The sequence below is a fragment of the Lissotriton vulgaris genome, chromosome 4_1 (genome assembly GCF_964263255.1).
Source record: "Lissotriton vulgaris chromosome 4_1, aLisVul1.2, whole genome shotgun sequence".
In the NCBI taxonomy this organism is placed as follows: domain Eukaryota; kingdom Metazoa; phylum Chordata; class Amphibia; order Caudata; family Salamandridae; genus Lissotriton; species Lissotriton vulgaris.
In genome coordinates, this window is record NC_141691.1 from 1,447,821,005 (window position 1) to 1,447,843,807 (window position 22,803).

Below are 22,803 nucleotides of genomic sequence, written 5' to 3' on the forward strand. Positions count from 1 at the left end.
GAACAATTTAATGAAGAGAATAACACAAAAAAGAAAACAATAAAGCACAGGGAACCAGAAATATTGTTTTAAAAAAAAAAGTGAAATAAAAATGTGCCAAAAAGCATTAAGAGCCAACCAGGTTCATATGGTTGTACTTTACTAGTACCTATATGTGATTAAAAGCTGACCAAGATGTAGTGTGGGGCATGCACTTTGCCTTTACCTAGGTATAATTAAAGGCTGACCCAGATGGAGCACCGGTCGGATACAGAAAGATTCACCCGGACAGAAGTATACTTTCAAAATTAGGGCCTCATTTCAATGGCGGTTAGATGAGTACCGGACCGCCATCGTATCGGGATGGAGACTGCCTGATGTGTAGTTGGCAGCTCCACCCACCTTATTACCATTGAACTGCCGTGAAGGCGGTTGGAAACATGCTTTGTTCAATTGCGGCTTGAGCTGTGGCCTGAAAAAGGCCTACAGCACCAACATCATTTGAAAAAGGCATGCTTTCAAACATCCATGCACTGTGTGCCAGGCACCATGGGTTGCCTGGCACACATGCATGGATGTTTAGGAGGGCAACACATGTACCCTCCTGGCCGCATTGCTGCGGTCCATGGAGGAAGTGGGGCTGCAAAAGTTCTGTCTACTGATGGAGCAAGGTGAAAACAAAACATTTTGTATACCTCTTGTGAAAATACCTTTCCATAACAGTAATATGTACTAAACGTGTGGTTTGGAAATTAACCAACATAGAATAGAATGCACACACACAAACACACGGGGGATATTAATTTGCATGAAATTGCCAAGCATAATTTACTAATTTGTCATGTATCACGTCATAAAAGGTACGCATTTGTCATAATCTAATTGGAAATTGCATGAATGTGCTTTTTGTCTGTTTATTTGTGGCATACATCATGAAGATTGGTAAGTAAATTCATGCATATGTGTTGCTTAAAGCTAGGTAAATACTAACTGGGATATTATTGGAAGGGGGGAGGTAAACAGAACAGTTTTAGTGTATACATTTACCTTTAATTGTGTTTGTTTCTATAATAGTTCCTAAATTGAGGCCCATGTGACCAAAAGAAAATGAAAGCTGACTGTGACTCCGAGGTGGCGGTCTAAGTACGCCTGCGCCGACTGGAAGCGCGAGCTGCCTGTGTCTGTGCAGTATGGGTCAAGGACAGCCTGGCCTGCCGCATGGAGTAGATGCCCAATTTTAAGAAAGTCAGCAAGGTGACCCATGGGAATGGGGCATTAAATAACAATTTAAAGGACACTTCGAAGGTAGTAAAACATGAACAATGGCACCCTCTATTTTTTTCAATCATAATTATGACTCCGCATAAATTGAACAGTAAGGCGATGGGGTGATCCTCATCCACCTCTTAAATGACCAATCACGGACATTCTAGGACATAAGAGTTTCAAATTTAGATAGATAAGTTAGTGAAAAGGGGTATAAAAAAGGACATTTGGGACAAAGAAAAAAGCTTGCTTTTTGACTTAATCTTTGGACCTCGAAATACTGTCGGTCCGCGCAATTTCCATATGGCGCAGGGACTTTGACATTTTTATGGACTTTAACTTTTGAATGGGTGTAAACGCAAGAGAGTATCTTTAACCTGGACACACTGTAGGAGACAATTCTTCAGCTGTTCTATTCTATCTTTAAATCGCTATGTTAATCACACGTCTATCCCAATTTCACCAATTTTAACTTCCTAATTCTACTATGAGTTAGGAACCTTTGGGTCTTTAACTTCTCTGGTCACGTCAGTAATATCTTTTTGTTACAGGCATCACTAGGTGGGCCTGTAGCACCACAATAGCACGTACTAAATTGAAGCACGTTACTTGGCTTATGTAAAGAGGATGCAATGTATACTGTTAAATTAATATGCAGTGTATCATATTTCTTATTTCAGATGTGAAGAACCCCCTTATTTTAAAACATGTATGTTTATGTATCTGTTTGGCCCTGATGAAGGTGATGAAAATTACATTTTTCACCGAAACATACGTAGGCCCTATACGTCTGGGACCCTCGCACAAAGAGATATATAAGGAAGAAGACCTAATTGAATAAGCATCATATAAATTGAATTTACCAAGAGAAAGAGATATAGACATCCAATTATAAAAGACCAAATGGGATCCTCAGATGTATTGTTGTTTTCTGTTGTTTTTTATTGTATTCTGTCACTAGTCTGAGTCTGTATGTAATTGAGTGAATGTAGAATGAGTGTTAGAGAGATAGATAGCATTATTTAGTTTGCTTGTGGGGTTCAATACAAGTTTGTCACTGTAAATAATGATTATCTAGTACTTAACTATTTATTTATTGTATGTGAAAAAATATCAAAAAATGCTAAAATATGTTTTTTCTACCTCAAATTTTGAATAAGAAAATAAAGGAAAAACTAAACAATAATATGTCTATTTGAATACCTTCTATCAGTACTGCATCTTTGTGAAAGGTTTAGATTAATTCTCCTTTGAAAGACTAATAGGTCAGATTAGAGGTGTTTGTATCCATAGTTGTTGATGTCTGCATCTCTACATCTTTGTAATATGGTCCTTACTTATTTTCTAAACGGTCATGCTAATAAATTAATGTTTTTGAATCTAACTTTTCTTTCAGGATTATTAATGCATAACTGAATTTATCTTTCAAGTAAAATGTAGAGATCATGCTAGGAGATTAAAGGCCAGATGTAGGTAGCCAAATACCGGTCGGTAACGGCGGAAAATCGGTAATTTTGGTCGTTACCGAGCGGTATTTGGAGATTGAGATGCAGAGCACACAAAAAAATACCGAATTGGTAAATTCTCCGAATCGTTAGAATGACTGAATCGGTAGAATTACCGAGTCGGTAAAAATACAGAGTCGGTAAATATTCCGAATCAATAAATTTTCCGAATCGGTAAACGTTCTGAATCGGTAAATTTACCGATTCGGAAAACAAGAAATGGAAAAATAAGACTTTTGAGATGTAGGTGACCCCTAAAATACCGAATTTGCTTCAAATTCGGTATTTAAGAGTCGGTATTTAGCATGGATTGAAAGAAGGTGGTAACCAGGTGCAGGCTATAAAATAGGGCCCCAAAATGCAACAGTGTTACTAGAATGGTGGCATTCTACATCATAGCAAGGTGGCTACGGCTACAGGCTGCAGGAGAGAGGGAATGGAGAAGGGAGGAGCAGGTCAACAGGCAGAGGATCACACTCTTCCAACTGACTGAGCCAGAGATCCTTCAAAGGTACAGGCTACACCCACAAACCATCCTGGACCTGATTAGGGACCTGCACCCACTCCTGGAGCACCCTACACCAAGGGCGCACGCCATCCCACCCCATGTCCAGGTGCTCTGTAGCATACACCTGCTTGCATCTGGCAGTTACCAGAGTGTTGTTGCTGCATTAGGTGGGGTGTCCCAGAGCTGCCTGTCCCGTTTCTTCAGGAAGTTCCTGGATGCCATGATGCAAAGACTGGAGCATTACATCCGCTCCCCGGACACTGATGTGGACCTGCTCAGGACCAAGACTGACTTCTACCTAATGGCAAATTTACCACACGTGATTGGCTGTATTGATGGGACCCACATCCCAATATGCCCACCTGCTGCCACTGAGCACATTTACAGGAACCGGATGTCATCTCACACAATAAATGTGCAAGTAATCTGTGATGCCAAGTACATGATCAGAGACATAGTGGCCAGGTACCCGGGAAGCACCCACGACTCCTACATCTTCCAAAACAGTGGGATATACACCCGCCTGACAGCAGGGGAATTTGGCGAAGGATACCTGCTAGGTAAATTACTGTGTGACACTCCCTTGATAGATATTGCAGAAATATGTGACTGTGTGCCTGTGAGTAATTGTTTTCTCATTTCACATTAGGGGATAGTGCATATTCCCTCTGTTCCTTCATCCTGACACCCTACCTCAACCCCACGACCCCCAGCCAGCCAGAGACGATACAATGTTGCACATAATTCAACACGGAACATCGTGGAGCGCACCTTTGGCCATCTGAAGAGCAGGTTCCACTGCCTCCACAAAAGTGGAGGGGCACGGCAGTACTCACCACTCATATGCTGTAAGATCATTGAAACTTGTGCCATGTTGCACAATCTCGCTACTAAGAAGGGCACCGAGGTGGAATTGAGCGACTATGAAGACCATGACGATGACCAGGCACTGCCTGCAGCCAACACAGTAGGAGTACCAACACCGACAGACGGCAGACAGAGACAGGCAGAGATCAGACATAACTACCTTTGAGTAAGTAGAGATACACAGCAAGGGTTTACATTCAGTAAACGTAGTTTATTTGGTACAACGGTTCATTTATGAAGACCAATTTTTTACATCCTAAGTGTGCTTAGCACAACTGTGCGGACAGGGGTTACCTCACCCTCACATGTCCACTCAAATTTGGCAGCCTTACTGCCTGCGCCCATGCACTGCACTGCGTGATGCCTGTGGTTGGCCATGATCATTGCCTGCTGTGCCAGCGCCTGTAGTCTGCTGCTCCTCCGTATTTCTGGGATAGGGGTGCTGCTCCTGCTACTGGTGTTGTCTGTGTCCCCTAAACCTTCACCTCCTGTGGTGGCTGACTGGTTAGTCAGCAGCACTTCCATTGCAGTTAGGACTCGGCCCATCCCTCTTGTTAGGTCTGTGCAGCAGTGCAGCAGCCCTTACTGCATAGCAACAGAACGGCGACACAGCAGTGAAGTCGCTGTTGCAAGACGGTGCATGCCCCTTGTCTGCTGTTGCATATACTGCCTCTCCCTGCGCCTTTGGTCGTGGTCCTCGTGTAGTTCATCACAAAGTGACATCACACACTGTGACATGTCCCTGACCCCATCGGCCATGTCCCTCACGCTGTCCGCCATTGATGTTATCCCCCGGTTCATGCTGTCAAAGTTTTTGTTCATATGGCGCATTTGTCTCTGCACTGCACTAATTGCTTTTGCTTGCAGGTGCTGCACCTTGATCATTGTTGTCTCGAGGCCACAGAAGACACCATCATCATGGCCAGTGGAGCCTGCATCCCGGACCCTACGGCGTCTTGTGCCAGGATCCGATTCGACCTGTACGCGCCTGCCTTATGCAGTTAGGACTACGAATCCCAGAACTCTGTGCGGCCGGGAGGCGGGGACTATTTAATCATCCTAAACCCGGAATTCGGGTTGTATTGGATTTTGATGCCTGTACGTAGCGGTGCAGCTGCCCACTAGCTTTTGTGTTCTGTGGAGCTCCGCTGTGTTCGCGAAGACACGGACGTCCCCAGGTCTTGTTTCCGGAACAGGAGAGGTGTGTTCTGTTGATGCTCTTGAGTAAGGACGAGTGTATCGGCTGATGCACTCCGAGGGTTCTGTGGTGCTTCCCGGTTGTTGTCCGCAAAGACACGGACTCACGTTTGTAGGAATCTGGATTTCCAGAGCAGGAGATACCTTGTTTGTTTCCCGGTGCTTGGAGTGAATCCACCGAGGGAACACAGACATTCCGTATTGTTTTGTTGTGCTCCTTATGGATAATTCGCACTAGGATCGTCTGCACCAAAGAGTGGGGAGTTACCCTCTGAACGTCACCTATCAGAACATTTCTACGACATAGGAGCCCTGAGGTACTGTTAACTCGTTGTTCACCTATTTTGCTTTCTTATGGTACTGCGGGGAAAAAGTCTTGGTTTCTGTGACATAACAGAAAAGAGTCTGGACTTAAACTTTGCACTGGCCTTGCTGAGAAGACCTCTTCGATTTGTTAAGAGGCCGACCATTTCCTTTAAGTCTCCTGGTGTGTGTTCTGATATGTATCAGGAATGACTGTATGGAGGAGGGATAGAAGTAGAAAGCAGACAGGGTGTGTAATCTGTCCTTGTGTCTTTGTAGGCTCTACAGCAAGTTGTGCCACACTAAAGAGACCCTATGGTGACCCTCATCCACTTTCCATCACGGTGTTCTCAGCAAGGTATGAGGAGTAACATGAGGGAGGGTGAATTATAATAGACCAAAGAGTAGTGTTCTAGGCCTTATTAACGGGTTGGTTTGTGTCTTTCAGATTGCCGCAACCCGCGCAGCATCATCCCGGCCCATCCTTTTTTCCCTCACCTGATCGCCTCTAAGCTCTGGGTACCATATATATACCGAGCTTGGGGAGATCTGGAGGTTGACCCCTAGAGCATCACCCGGATCCCGAAAGGTACCGAGAGGTCTTGACAGAATCCAATACCCACAAAATATCGCTTTTCTTGGTCTGGGTGATCCTTCAGGATGGCTACTATGGATGATGTGTTGCAAGCACTAGTGTTGGTTCAGCAAGAGCTAGTCGCTTCTAAAGTGGAAACCGCGGCCTTGAGGGAAAAGGTCGATAGGCAGACGCGCAACCCTTTTGATGCCTCCTCTTCCTCTTCGCAGATACATTTGACGGTACCCCCTCCCAATCCTCTGGCCTCGCCAGAGAGATATTCAGGGGATCCGCATAAAATTCAAACCTTTCTTACACAGATCGTGTTGCACTTTTCCTGTAGGCCCGCTTCATTCCCTAACAACCTATCGAGAGTCGCTTTTGCGATCTCGTATCTTACAGGGGATGCAGCAGATTGGGCAGTTCCATTGGTATGCAATGATGATCCCTTGCTTTCGGACTGGGACGGGTTTAGGAATGAGTTCGAAAGGGTATTTGACCGCAGGGCTACCACCTTTAGTGTGGATAAGGAGCTCTTGGAGCTCAAACAGGGTAGAAGGGACCTGGTGTCTTACATGACGGCTTTTAACCATTTGATAGGAGAGACAGCATGGCCGGAGGAGAAGAGGATGTCCCTTTATTATCAGGGTTTATGCGATGAGATGAAAGACGTGTTGGCCAAATAGACTCCCAACCCACCTCTTGCATTGATTTGATCAACCTCTCTTTACGGTTAGACCATAGCATGTCATAATGTTTTGGGGGAAGTAAAAGGGTGGATAAGCCTTTGTTATTGAGGGAACACGATCACCGTCCTCAGGCTACCCCTACAAATGTAGGGCCCGAGGCTATGGATATCGGGGCTGTGAGACCGCCTTTGTCCAGAACAGAAAGTGAGACCCGCCGGGTCCAGGGTCTATGTATGTACTGTGGCAAATAGGGCCACTACGTACGGGAATGTCCGGCCAAGCCTAAGAGAAGAAACACTTATTTCCCCGGGAAGAAAGTGGCTGTGAGTACGGTGGAGGATGCCGATCCGAGACCGTCATCCCCGGTAGAAACAGGGAGGGAAGTATCAAGACCAGTGTGGCAAATACCGTCTTTGGCCATACCAGAACATAAAAACCCCGAATCCCATATAATCCTGGATATGCTTCTGACAGCCCAACAAATGAGGTATCAGGTCCGGTTCATGATAGACTCCGGGGCTACGGGGAATTTCATCGACCTTGGACTGGTACAACGGCGGGGATTGACCCGAGTGCGCAGTGAGAAACCCGAACCAGAATTGGCGGTAGATGGCACCCCGCTGAAATCAGGTCCTATTATTGAGCATACCGAAATTATGGAACTAGTCCTTCCTGGAGACCTTCAGGACCACGTGGGGGGCATAATTCTCAATATTATCGAGGCTCCTCAGTACGAGATGATATTGGGTATGCCGTGGCTGTGGCGACATAACCCTTCCATGGATTGGAGATAGAAAACCATTTGGTTCCAATCTGAGGAGTGTCAGTTGCACTGCATGAGAAAACATCCGTCTGTAGTTTCGACTCTTGCACTGTACATCAAGTGGCCACCGCAGCCGAGAAAGAGGTCGCACTGCCATCAGAGTATATCGCATGCCAGGATGTGTTTGGTGAAGTTAAAGCAGAAACGCTACCACCACATCGCGAGTATGACTACAGGATTGACCTGGTGAATGGAGCAGTCACTCCGTCCTGCAGAGTGTATGCATTGTCGGAACCAGAGAGTAGGCACCTTCGTGAATACCTGGACCATAATTGTGCTATAGGGTTTTTCCGACCATCTCGCTCCCCTGCAGCATCTCCTCTGTTTTTAATAGCAAAGGCCAATGGAGACCTGAGGCCATGTTATGTTGTGTTATGTTATGTTAATATATATTTATTAAGCCTTCGTACGCCCAGGGGCTTCATGGCGCTATCGAAAAGGAACACAACACAGATATAAAGTAAAATACAACTCAGCAGTAGGCCTGCATGAACAACCAGGTTTTAAGAGAGTGTCTGAAGCTGAGAAGGTCTCCACTCAATTTCAATTGTAAAGGAAGCGAATTCCAGAAGGTGGCTGCAAGATGGTCAAAGCAGCAGCCGACAAGACATTTCTTTTTGAAAGATGGAACAATCAATAAAGATTTTTGAGCAGAACGAAGATTTAATGATGGGTTGTATCTAGAAACAAGGTCTTTTATAAACTTCGGGCCGTGTTTTGTAAGGTTTTAAAAATAATACACCCAGTTTTAAATGCAATTCGCTGCGCAACAGGTAACCAATGCAATTGTTTCAGACCAGGTCTAATAGATTGCCACTTTGTAAGTCCAAGAATAAGTCTAGCGGCTTGTTTCTGGACCAGCTGAAGTCTTTTTTGCACGCCCGCTGGGAGTCCCAAATAGAGACTATTTGAGAAATCCAGTCGAGACAGAACAAGGGCGATAATGACCTGAGTGAGGGCGGCCTGCGTAAGAAAATGAGCTCTTTTCCTTATTTTTTTAAGTTGAAAAAAACTGGCCGACACTACAGTACCTACTTGTCTTTTCAAAGAAAGATCCTCACTTAATGTTACACCTAGGCTTTTAACCGAGGACGATCTCGTAGGTGGAGCCCCCATGCTAGAAGGCCAGAAGCATGGACTCCAACTTAATTCACTTTGCCCAGGCAAGACCAATTCAGTCTTGCCTGGGTTAAGTTTCAGATGATTAAGACTCATCCATCCCTGAATGTGTGTCATGGTGTTATAAAATTCTACCACGGAGTCCTTGGTGTTCAGAGGAAAGATGAGTTGTAGATCGTCCGCGTAGTTATAGATGGTAACTTTAGCATTCCTTAGGGAGTACAGTAGTGGGCGAAGGTACAAATTAAAAAGTAAAGGTGATAAAGATGAGCCTTGGGGTACTCCACATGTGGTGGAAATAGTGGGAGCTGAAAAAGGGCCTAATCTTACTGATTGCGTGCGGCCTGTGATAAAGGAACTAATCCAGCTCAAAGCGGGCCCCCTAAGGCCCGCTTGTTCGACACGGTTGACCAGAATGGAATAGTCAACCGGGTCGAATGCTGCCGAAAGATCGAAAAGTACCAGGGCCTGGTGGATGCCTTTATCAGCATTCCGCCTTAAAGTATTTTGTACCGCCAATATTACAGCTTCCGTTGAATGACACGAACGGAAGCCTGCCTGATTGGGTTCAAGATATTCCGTTTGTTCTATGAAATTAGACACGTTTGCACAGATGTAGGCTTACAGTAATTTAGATGTATAAGGTAACAATGATATAGGCCTACAGTTTAACGGATCAAGCGGATCTGCTCCTACTTTCTTGATCAGAGGGATAAGCAAGGCCTTTTTAAGGCAGCTAGGGACTTTACCCTGTGAAAGTGATCCATTTAGCAGAGGAAGCACGCCCTCAGGAATGGCTGTCCCAACCTCTCTCAGGATGTGCGGAGGGCAGGTATCATCAGGTGAGCCACATTTAACCCTTGCGAAAAGGTCAGACAAAATCTTTTCATCAATAGGGGGAAGGTTTCTAATGTGTGAGGATTATAGTAAGCATCATCCAAAGGAGGGGGAGGTAGGGAATTTAAGATACTCTGTTTTATAGTGCAAATTTTGTTGACGAAAAAAGCCTTCAGTGATTTACAGAGATCCTGGGTGGGGGTGACCGATGGAGCGGTTCTATCACTACTGCTAAGATCATTCACAATATTGAACAGATCTTTCGTCTTATTTTGAGAGTTCAGTATTTTTTCAGAAAAATAGTCAGTTTTTTGTTTTAGAACAAGTTTTTGGTAATCTTTACGGGCCTTGCAATAATTGACTTTATCTTGTATTAAATACCCAATTCTCCACTTCCTCTCTTTTTGACGCACTTCCAATTTTAGAATCTTCAAATGTGGAGTAAACCACTTATGTGCGTAGTTAGGGCGGGAGCGGGGAAAGTTTATGCAAGGAGCGTAGACGTCAGCTGCCTGACGTAGCCAATTAGAATAGGCTTCTTCAGTGGCATCGATGTCTTTGGCCATGGGAGGGAGGGACAAAGCCAAAGTGTCCAAAAAGGCTGATGTGTCTATGTCCTTCCATTTTCTAATTTTCCCACCTGTTTGAAATAGCTGCTTTTTGCCCTTCTCGACGATAAGTGTAAAATGTATAAGAAAATGGTCTGACCAGATACAAGGAGTTATAGAGGAGATGGAGAGAGGGATATTCTGGGACCATATTTGGTCTAGGCTGTGCCCTTTTTCATGAGTAGGCGAATGAATCTGTTGTGTTAAGTTCAAATCTAAAAGTAAGTCCTTAAGTTCTGCTGCCTGAGCATCCAAGTCAGTAGCATCAAACCAAAAATTAAAATCACCCAGCAAAACAATTTTGGCGTGATTAATTACAAGGGAGGCTAATTGTTCTGCCAGTATAGCAGCAAAAGTGGACATGGATTGAGGGGGTCGATATATTAGGACCATTAACAGTGTTCCACTGTCAGTGTCCGTTTTAAAAACAATGTTCTCTGAACCTGTAAGAACTAGGGGCGGTAGTAGGGAAAGCTTATGAGTATTATGAATAATGGCCGCAACTCCACCACCTTTTTTGTCTGAAGATCTGTCAACATTTAAGATATAATAATCCGAAGGAACAGCCGCCAAGATATCTGGTAGTGAGTCCAAGTTAAGCCAAGTCTCCGTGAGGAGCAAGATGTCAGGTCTCTCAGATCGCAACATTAAGAAAATATCCATATGATGTTTGACCATCGACCTCGTGTATGTATAGACTATCGCGTCTTGAACAAAAATACGGTGAGAAATAGGTATCCGCTTCCACTTATCCCAGTGTTGTTGGACCAGGTTAGAGACGCTACCATCTACACTCACCTCGACCTCCGAGGGGCTTATCACCTGGTCCCCATACGCAAAGGAGATGAATGGGAGACGGCGTTCAAGACGCGATATGGATTGTACGAATACTTGGTGATGCCGTTCGGGCTGTGTAATGCCCTGGCGGCATTCCAGTATTTTTTAAATGATGTTCTGAAAGAATATCTGGACCGCATAGCGGTCGTATACATCAATGATATTCTTATACATTCTGCTTCTCCTGCACAACACTCCAAACATGTGTGTATGATCTTACAACGGTTGCATGAGAAGCAGTTGTATTGCAAGCTAAGCAAATGCGAGTTTAGCGTCTGACAGGTTAAATTTAAATCAGACTCTTAAAAAATTCTTGAGATGCTATGCTAAGGAAGCCTCGGAATCTTGGGTGTCTTTGCTGTGGTTGGCAGAGCTGACTTATAATAACTCCTGGCACAGCTCCATTAAAGAAATCCCCTTCAGGGCGAACACCGGTTATCATGCCAACACTCTGCCCCTGTCTGTACCAAGCGAGATCCGAGCTGGTTTGGGCCAAACTAACCTATAAGAAATGGGCGGATGCCCATCGACAGGTGGGGCCTCAATACAAGGTGGGGGATTGGGTGTGATTGTCCACCAAGAACATCAGATTCCGGTACCGTAGCATTTTTCACTCACGCTTCATCGGTCCTTATCCAGTCCTCAAACAGGTAAACCCTGTAGCGTATAAATTGAAACTGCCAGCATCTCTGCGCATTTATCCGGTCTTCCACTGCGGCCTCCTGAAACCGGCAGTTGGTCGACGGCGTCTGGCAAGCCCTCCTGTGGAAAGGGACGGCCAGTTGGAGAATGAGGTGCGGAAAATCGTGGATTCCCATTATCGGAGAGGCCGGCTGTGGTACCTCGTTTCCTGGAAAGGATACACCTCGAAGGAGGATTCCTGGGAACCCTGCATGTGCGTTCATGCCCCGAGGGCCGTGCGTCTGTTCCATGCTCGCTACCCGGGGAAGCCTGGTTCTGGAAGGCGCTTGGGAGGGGCACGTACTGTCAGGATCTGATTCGACCTGTACGCGCCTGCCTTATGCAGTTAGGACTACGAGTCCCAGAATTCTGTGCGGCCGGGAGGCGGGGACTATTTAATCGTTCTCAACCCGGAACTTGGGTTGTATTGGATTTTGATGCCTGTACGTAGCGGTGCGGCTGCCCGCTAGGTATTTTGTTCTGTGGTGCTTCGCGGTGTTCATGAAGACACGGACGTCCCCAGGTCTTGTTTCCGGAACAGGAGAGGCGTGTTCTGTTGACGCGCTTGAGTAAGGACGAGTGTATCGGCTGATGCACTCTGAGGGTTCTGTGGTCCTTTGCGGTTGTTGTCTGCGAAGACACGGACTCTCATTTGCAGGAATCTGTATTTCCAGAGCAGGAGATACCTTGGTTGTTTCCCGGTGCTTGGAGTGAATCCACCGAGGGAACACAAACATTCCGTATTGTTTTGTTGTGCTCTTTATGGATAATTTGCACTAGGATCGTCTGCACCAAAGAGCGGGAAGTTACCCTCTGAACGTCACCTATCGGAACGTTTCTACGACATAGGAGCCCTGAGGTACTGTTAACTCGTTGTTCACCTATTTTGCTTTCCTATGTTTTTCTTTGGGCTTTGATGCTGGTACTGCAGTGAAAAAGTCTTGGTTTCTGTGACGTAACAGAAAAGAGTCTGGACCTAAACTGTGCACTGGCCTTGCTGAGAAGACCTCTTCGATTTGTTAGGAGGCCGACCATTTCCTTTAAATCTCCTGGTGTGTGTTCTGATATGTATCAGGAATGACTGTATGGAGGAGGGATAGAAGTAGAAAGCAGACAGGGTGTGTTATCTGTCCTTGTGTCTTTGTAGGCTCTACAACAAGTTGTGCCACACTAAAGAGACCCTATGGTGACCCTCATCCACTTTCCATCACGGTGTTCTCAGCAAGGTATGAGGAGTAACATGAGGGAGGGTGAATTATAATAGACCAAAGACTAGTGTTCTAGGTCTTATTAACGGGTTGGTTTGTGTCTTTCAGATTGCCGCAACCCGCGCAGCATCATCCCGGCCCATCCTTTTTTCACTCACCTGATCGCCTCTAAGCTCTGGGTACCATTTATATACCGAGCTTGGGGAGACCTGGAGGTGGACCCCTAGAGCATCACCAGATCCCGAAAGACGGAGAGGTCTTGACAGAATCCAATACCCACGAAATACAGCTTTTCTTGGTCTGGGTGATCCTTCAGGATGGCTACTATGGACTATGTGTTGCAGGCACTAATGTTGGTGCAGCAGGAGCTAGTCGCTTCTAAAGCGGAAACTGCAGCCTTGAGGGAAAAGGTCGATAGGCAGACGCGCAACCCTTTTGATGCCTCCTTTTCCTCTTCACAGATGCATGTGACAGTACCCCCTCCCATTCCTCTGGCGTCGCCAGAGAGATATTCAGGGGATCCGCATAAAATTCAAACCTTTCTTACACAGATCACGTTGCACTTTTCCTGTAGGCCCGCTTCATTCCCTAACAACCTATTGAGAGTCGCTTTTGCGATCTCGTATCTTACAGGGGATGCAGCAGATTGGGCCGTTCCGTTGGTATGCAACAATGATCCCTTGCTTTCGGACTGGGACGGATTTAGGAAGGAGTTCGAAATAGCATTTGACCGCAGGGTTACCACCTTCAGTGCGGATACGGAGCTCTTGGAGCTCAAACAGGGTAGAAGTGACCTGGTGTCTTACATGACAGCTTTTAACCGTTTGATAGGAGAGACAGCATGGCCGGAGGAAAAGAGGATGTCCCTTTATTATCAGGGTTTATGCGATGAGATGAAGGACGTGTTGGCCCAAATAGACCCCTAACCCACCTCTTGCATTGATTTGATCAACCTCTCTTTACGGTTAGACCATTGCATGTCATAACGTTATAGAGGAAGTAAAAGGGGGGATAAGCCTTTGTTATTGAGGGAACACGATCACCGTCCTCAGGCTACCCCTACAAATGTATGGCCAGGGGCTATGGATCTCGGGGCTGTGAGACCGCCTTTGTCCAGAACAGAAAGGGAGACCCGCCGGGTCCAGGGTCTCTGTATGTACTGTGGCAAAAAGGGCCACTACGTTCGGGAATGTCCGGCCAAGCCTAAGAGAAGGAACACTTATTTCCCCGTGAAGTAAGTGGCTGTGAGTACGGTGGGGGATGCCAATCCAAGACCGTCATCCACGGTAGAAACAGGGAGGGAAGTATCAATACCAGTGTGGCAAATACCGTCTTTGGCCATACCAGAACATAAAAACACCGAATCCCATATAATCCTGGATATGCTTCTGACAGCCCAACAAACGACGTATCAGGGCCGGTCCACGATAGACTCCGGGGCTACGGGGAATATCATCGACCTTGGACTGGTACAATGGCTGGGACTGACCTGAGTGCGCAGTGAGAAACCCGAACCAGTATTGGCGGTAGATGGCACCCCGCTGAAATCAGTTCCTATTATTGAGCATACCGAAATGATGGAACTAGTCCTTCCTGGGGACCCTCCGGACCACGTGGGGGGCATAATTCTCAATATTATCGAGGCTCCTCAGTACTCCTATTGCATTTACTTTGGACTGGATCCCCAGCCAGGTGTTTCTCTTCACAGCCTCTGCTACCTGCAGAGACTGCTTTCCAAAAATCTTGGGGTAGTGCTTAACAACCTCCTCCACCAGCACCTGAAGTTCACCTGTGCTGAACTTCATCTTCCTCTTCCTCTCTCCACCTTCCCTCTGGGTGTCCTGGGATTCCATTTCTTTGTCCTGCACAGTTCAGCTAAATAACAGCCTGTCAGTGTCTAACTACTCTCCTGGGTGATCAGTTACTCTGCACCTGCATGGGTGTGGCCACTTCCTGGTTGTGGGGTGGGGTGGATGGACAGGATTTGTTGCTTGCTCTGTTGGTTGGCTGAGGGACGGGGTGGAGGCACCTGATTGATTGGTGGCTCAACTGCTTGCTTTTTTGTATCCCCGACTCAGTAATTACCGATTCAGTATTTACCGATTCGGTAAATACCGATTCGGTAAATCCCATTCATTCCTATGGGCAAAATGATTTACCTACATCTGGCCCTAAATCTCTAAATAAAAATTATGTAAATGGAGAATTAGGCAGGTCTTGTTGTCCTTCAGTTAACTTTTACTAGCTGATCCATTGAAAATGAATAGTGGGGTGTTTTAAATCTTTCCTTTAGAAAAACCATGGTATTAGAATTAAAACTGCAGATGTAAATAATGTATAAAAACTTACGTTTAGCACTCCGCTATAGCCCCTTGGCTCTCCTTTGGTCTTCACTGAATCCTCGGAGCAGAATAAATGTGTGAATGAATGAATGATAGAAGTTATGGGCCCATCTGTGAGAAATTAGTGAATAGCTTCTTGGGTAAAGGTGATGGTTTATGAAGAATTTTTGGAGCCGCGCTGCGCCACTACCTTTACATGGCGGTTGGACCACCATTTAAAGCATAGGGAAAGGGGATATAGTAATTTCTACGGAGGTGCCTCCGCAGGCACAGCCCCATTGTAGGGATTATGGTCCGACCATTGCTCCGATTGGCTACACGAGACTTCTGCAGAAGTTGGTCAGTCCCTCAGCCCACTGAAGTCTGACCGACCTATCATAATGCGGCAGTCGGACCACTATACTGGATGTCTATGGGCCCACCACCAACCACCTGTAGATGATTGGTCCACCGACATTGGAATGAGGCCCTTAGTTTCTGAAATGAAAGTCCAACATCCTCATTGAGAAAAATCAGCAAGCCGTGGCTGAGGCCTTATTTCAATCAGATGAGGTCCTGGTGAAGCTGTTTCAGGTGTCCTTACAGGTCTCAATAGCAGATACAGTCCTTCTTTTGTCTTTCACAGGTCCAGTGGTGTTCTTCAGAAGGTGCCCAGGCATGCCAAATTTATGCCTGGCACTAGCTTACCGGTGGAGGTGAACCTGTCCCCTCCCTAACCAATAGGGAAATTTCCCAGGGCTAACTCTACCCCGCAGACTATTTGTGCCATACCGCAAACAATCTCATAGTTTCGGTCTGTGCCAAAATCCAAGATGGTGAAATGTTTCTCCCCTTGTGTAGAGCCAGTATGTCCACCCCAGTGATGTGGCTAAGGAAATGAACAATCCCTTCTCTGTAATCACTTCAAATCAGTTGTGGGGGCAGTTCCTCTCCTACTGGTATTGGTGCCTGTCAGACTAGGGGAACAAAGACAGGCCCTTCCCAGGTGTCAGATAACATTTACATGTGATGGAGTAGACCTCTTTGAAGTTAATAAAGGTCCTGGGCACATCCCAGATGGTCCTCCTGCCAGAGGAAAAGATCACCTCCCCTTACCCATGGCTTTTGTTCTTTTCTGTGAGCAGTTGTCCCAGCTCATCAAGGGGGATATTCAGCTGCCAGGTGCTAGTTGAAGAACATGTAAGGAAAAGTTAACTTTCTAACAATACCTTTTCCAAAGATATTCATTAAAAATCTGACTTCACCAGTGAATTGGGCTTTTATTATGTATTTCAAAAAGCCCAAGAATTAAATTTGTAGATGCTTCCTAACCGTAGATAATATTATTAAATGTTATACTGTTTCACAATGCTTTCCTGTGGAACAACCAACCCTGCCACAGTGAAAATGGCTTTAGGGTCTTTTTCACTCTATGGGCATGTTTAATATTATACTTGTACATGCCCTACTCTTAAATACCATGCATTCTAATTTGTGGTCAGTAAGGCCTACTTAGGGGTGATTTGTTCATATTTAAAAGGAAAGTTTCAGCCTTGCAAAATGTGTTGTTTTGGCAGGTCAACTGTACAGTTTTAAAGCTTCAGAGCCCGGCAACACTGGCAGGCCTTCAGTCATGTTAGCACTGTCACTGTATTTGTGGCACAATGGGTGCTAAGGTCTACAAGTGACATTTAACTCACAGGCCCAGGGTACACTTTGTAGCATATGCGAGGGACTTATAGGTAAATCAGAATTGCAGATTAGGTGTATAGTCAATTTCAACATGTTTAGGGTTAGAGAAAATGCACCGGGCCTGGCTAACAGAGTGAAAAACCCAGCAGCATCAGTCAAAAAGATCTGTGATCATGCAAAAAAAGTGCAATTTTTCTAAAACAAATTATAGGTATTTCTCCTCTCATAAACAATGTCTTTGTCTTGTACATATTTGTCAGTGTCCAATAGCAACAAAGCTCCACTGTTTTCAGTAGGTTTTATTGCCAATTTTACATTTTATTTCTAGATTTTCAGAAGCACACCTTCTTTAACTGAAAAGTTTCTCTTGATTCGATGTGCTTTGAGGGAATTCTTTTTTCAATCAATCAGAGGTTTTTTTCTTAAAATCGAATAATTTTCTTTAGTAGGTACTGGAAGCCTAACTGTAGACGTAGGTTAAAAGTCCTTTATTCCAATGGAGAACAAAATTAAGATCTGATACTACTCTTGCAGCAAGCAGGAGTGGTACTGTTCTGGATCCAAGTTAGTTCTGATGGGCTACTGGGTCAAGTAAGGGGTCTTACAAGGGTAACTAGATGGTTGTTTGCAAGTGACCTTAAAACAAATATTTAGGGGGGTGTAGCCTGCCAAGATGACTGCGTGAACTTAATCCACGACAGCTCAGCGGTCGACCCTTGAATTATAGATGAAGGCGATTGTTTTGAGCCATGTAATCGAGTGATCCCTACCGGACACCTGAGCGTGGGGGACCGGGATACGTCTGGTGTGGAAAAACAGAGAGGCAGCATCCAGATGGCGAGTGATGGAAGAGATGCAGGTGAGAGATGGACCTCACTATGGAGAAGGCCTGCGTCTGCTACAGAGGAAAGCCTGCGCGGCAAAAACCAGAGCACCTTCAACCCGGTGGTGAAAAGGAGTGCAGTCACTCCCGTGCCGCAGACTCAAGAGGCAAACCCATGACCAGTACCGGAGATGAGGTGAGTTGGGAGTCTGAGCAGTGAGTGGTGCACCTACTAGACCCTCCATTTTGACAACACCAGGAGGGTGGCTGATAAGTGGAAACCTAGTTGAAGCATGCACAGTACGACAGAGGAGAACTCTGGTGAAGGCCATGATCAGTGACCCCTGCGTGCCTGACCCTGAAATGGCTTCCCCAGACGGCCTATTGAAATGCGAACAGCAGGGTAACTTCATTGCAATCACAGATTTGGGCAAACTATGCTATGGAAGAGCATTGGCAAATTAACAACCAGCCCTTCACCATTAACCTCATTGCGTATGATCTTAAAAAGGCACCTAGGCAAGGCACAAGATAAGCGTGAAGGGAGCCGGAGGACAGTAAGCTAGACAGACCAAGGGCGGAGATAACGCAACAGGTAAGAGTAGAGGTGTTCACTAGTGGCAAACCTTAGGTGCTCTAACACGCTGGTAGATCCCAACGGCTTACAAGCGCATTGGTCAGACAAACTCAGACTCATAGGAGCAAGGGGACCACAGCAATCTTAAACCAGTCTCAAGGCGGACTACTACCCACCGCCGTGACTAGTAAAGGCAGGGGGATGCAACGGGGCATGCTGAGCGGTCTACACCAAGGACACAATTGGAGGCCCTACCACACTGCCCTATGGCAACCATCTGTCCCACAAGCACACTAGACTAACCCACCTGGGGACATTAAACACGACCAGGAGGCTGCACAGCCATATACGTTGACTACAATGATACGCAGGTGCGAGAGGGAGCGGTCTTTGCCACCCAAAAAACAGCAAACCATCAGAGTCTCTAAGTACTCCACCCCCTTGTCCACCAAAGATTTACAGCCAGCCACTAAGGGGAGACAACAATGGAGCTAATGAAGGAAGATCTCCTGACATCACTATGGCAGTTCAATCAGGAACTACGGGAGGAACTTAAGGCAGATATGACAACCTCACTGGAAACCCTAAGGGCAGAGTTTAGTGGTTGACATTCCCGCTTCAACAAGATGTCGACTCAATGGGGACCAGAGTGGTTCCACTGACCTTTTCAAAATTCCTCATATGTTCAAAATTTCTTTAAATGATATCATTACCACCAGTTTATTTTCTGACGTTTGGGATTTTGAAACTGTAAATAATATGTTGTATGATTTAGAACAATTGTCTGCATTTTCAAGCACGGAAATGTTAGAGGACACATCTGAGTTTGATACTATGTACTGTTACCAACATTATGGTCATCACTTTTTACACAAATCCAGTTTCCCAAGTAATGTTTTTACATACCACCAATGGGAACATTGCCCGACACCACCAAAAGGTAGTTCGAAAACATTTGCAAAGAAATTTCCTTATTTTTCAGGGTTTAACACCTCCAGATATTATAATAAGGTTGCACCTACAACTGCACAGAAAAATATGCTAACTAACACCAAACCTATTTATTCTGCATCCTTTATTTCTGAAATGTCTGAACAGGGCTTTGACTTATGGAAGCACACTACAGACATAAAATCAGCCTGGGGTTCAAAGGAATGGCGAGTTCAGGGAACAGAAACATTATTTAGAGCATGCCCTATTCCACAGCAGATAATATTTCTAATTGGCGCTGTGCAACAGACTTCCTGTCTTGGATTAGCCAAGAACAAGGATTTGAACACACCTCGGATACCCTCACCAACAAACTTTGATAGGTGACAAAACTTTACAACACATGGTGGGGATATAGTAAAGGACAGCATACAGTACAATTCATCAGACCCCAATTATAAGGGATGGTTAGTTTGGCTAAAGGACACAAATCGTTGTTAAACAAGATTCAGGGGTACCACCAAAGGGTGTAGTATCCATAGGCCAGACCAACGCTATGTACAAAGAGAACATGGGGGTGGTGACATCATACCGTGTTGGGAAGTGTTAGATCTGGGGGACTCTAGTTGGCAATGGTATTCACCTTGTCCAAATAGGGACCCTTACTTCTAAGTCAGGATAAGGGGATTACACTCCTTAATAACCCCTGCTCACCCCCTTGGTAGCTTTGCACGAGCAGAGAGGCTTATCTCAGAGGCAGTGTGTTAAGCATTTGTAAATATACACAGTAATACAGTGCAAACACTACAGATGGACACAACACAGGTTTTATACAAATAAAAAAAAAAAGTATTCTTAATATAGACTGAACACAAGACCACAAATGACAAAAATCCACAATACTACACTTAAGATTGCTTTAAAGATGATAAAAATTACTCAGTTCATGTTGATGATAGATGCAACAAAGTTCTCAGCAAAGTACCTAGATGGGTAACGCAAAGTAAACAAAAGGCTCGCAAAAGGAGAGATGCGTCGGTTCCGTGGTCCAGGGGAGATGATGCGTCGTGCCTCAGTGCTTGCGCAGAGTAGGGGATGCGTTGTAATCCTTATCGGTGCGGAGGTGATGCGTAGATTCTCGGCCTGTGGGCCCATTGCGGTGCGCAAGATGGCGCCTTGATGCGATGCGATGATCTGGTTGCGATGCGAGAAGATGGCGCCCTTGATGTGGCGATGCGATGACGATGCATAGATGCACTGGTAGCCTTGCGACGACTCTGTACTTTGGAGCCGCAACAGGCCCAGTGACACGCTTCTCCGGTGAGGCGATGGCGACTCTCTCCATGGCGTCACGCTTCTCCGGTGGTGCGATAGCGGTCACGCTTCGATGAACGCACGCTTCCAGGGAGATGCGGTGAAGGCTCGCTTCTCCGGCGATGCAACAAATTCAGCTGCGGCGGCGACACTCTTCCTCTCGGTGCATCGCGCTAATGTCTGGAGTTGAGAATTCCCAGCAAGGAAATTCAGAGGGGAGATGGAGATTAAGCCTTTTGTCCCTGAGACTTCAGCAGGAGGCAAGCACAGTTCAAGCCCTTGGAGAATATTCTGTAAATGATGAAAGTCCTTCGAAAGGTCCTTCTTCTTTCCTTGGCAATGAAGCAACCACTGCAGGCCAACCCAGCAAACAGCACCCTGGCAGAGGGGCAGTACAACTCCTGCAGCTTCCTTGGTTCTTCTCCTTGGCAAAAGGTTTCTTGTTCCAGAAGTGATCTAAAGTTCTTGGGACTGGGTCCCAATATTTATACCCCAAAATGCTTTGTTCTCTGAAGGCAGAGAGGCCTCTGGCTAGTCCAAACCAGTTCCTGAGCACTTTGTTTACATGACTCTCTCCTTCCTTTCATTGTGCAGGGCAGAGACATCAGACGCCCCACAGGAGGTGAGCCAGCACAGGAGAGAGAAGGTACAGCTCTGGAGCCCTTTGTTGACAAGATTCCTTCTCTCCTTTCACAGTGCAGGGAAGAGACATCAGGCAAGCCACAGGAGGTGGAGCCAACATTGTAGAGGGGCCTGTGTTCGGTCTGAACTAGGAAGTGAGTCACAAAAAAGTATGGTCTTAACTTCTTCAGCGCCCAGACCACAGCAAATGCCTCACACTCAATTGCACTCCACCTATGTTCCTATGGAAGTAACCTCCTACTGATGAAGGCTACTGGTTGGTCGAGGCCCTCTTTATTAATCTGTGATAGAATAGCCCCCACACCATGCTCTGAAGCGTCTGTCTGAACAATGAATTCTTTTGACCTTTCTAAGTGGGGCTTCAGGCGGTTAACATGTAGGACCCGCAAAGGGTTCCTTGGAGACCTCAAGTTCACCAAATAGGTGACATCACTCTTGTGCTCCACCACCTCAAATGGACTGGTCCACCTGTCCTGAAGCGCACAAGGCTCTACGGGGGCCATGACCCAAACTTTCTGTCCAGGCTGAAGCTCAATCAGAGTGACATTCTGATCGTGCCACCGCTTCATTTCCTCCTGGCTGGATTCCAGAGTCGCCTGAGCGAGGTCTCTGAAACACCGAGTCTGGTTCCTGAAGGCCAGCATGTAACTATATACATCCTGGGGAGGTTTCCTGGGAGATTGTTCCCAGCCTTCCTTGACCAGACTCAAAGGTCCTCTTACCGGTGTCCATACAAAAGTTCAAAGGGCTGAAACCTAGGGAATTTTGTGGCACCTCACAGTAGGCAAACAGAAGGCATGGCAAGAGGACGTCCCACTTACGCCTCATTGGTTCCTCAAGACCCATGATCATGCCTTTGAGGATCTGGTTGAATCTTTCAACCAGCCCATTACCTTGTGGGTGGTAAGGAGTGATGAACTTGTAGGTAATACCACACTCCTTCCAGAGAGACTTCATATAATTAGAAATTAAGTTTGTACCTCGGTCAGACACCACCTCTCTGGGGAACCCCAAACGGGAGAAGATCCCCATCAGTGCACGTCCCACCATGGGGGGCCGTCATTGTCCTGAGCCGAATGGCTTCCGGGAACCGGGTTGCATGGTCCACCAAGACCAGGATAAACTTGTTGCCAATGGCTGTCTTGGGGTCCAGTGGCCCCACAATGTCAATGCCCACCCGTTCAAAGGGGTACTGACTACAGGGAAAAGTTGGAGAGGCACCTTGTGCCTACTTCCACTTTTCCCACTTGCCTGGCAAGTTTGACAGGTCATACAATGAGTATCTGAACTCTTCCGCACCTGGGGCCAATAAAAGTGGGAGACAAGCCTTTCAAAGGTCTTGTTCTGCCCCAGATGAGCAGCTAAAGGAACATCATGAGCCAAACCCAGTAGGAAGGCTCTGAAGCACTGGGGTACCACCAGCATACGGGCTGTATCAGGCTCAGCAGCCTTAGGCTCGCTATACAGGAGACCGTTCTCCCAGTAGATCCAACTTGCTCCAGA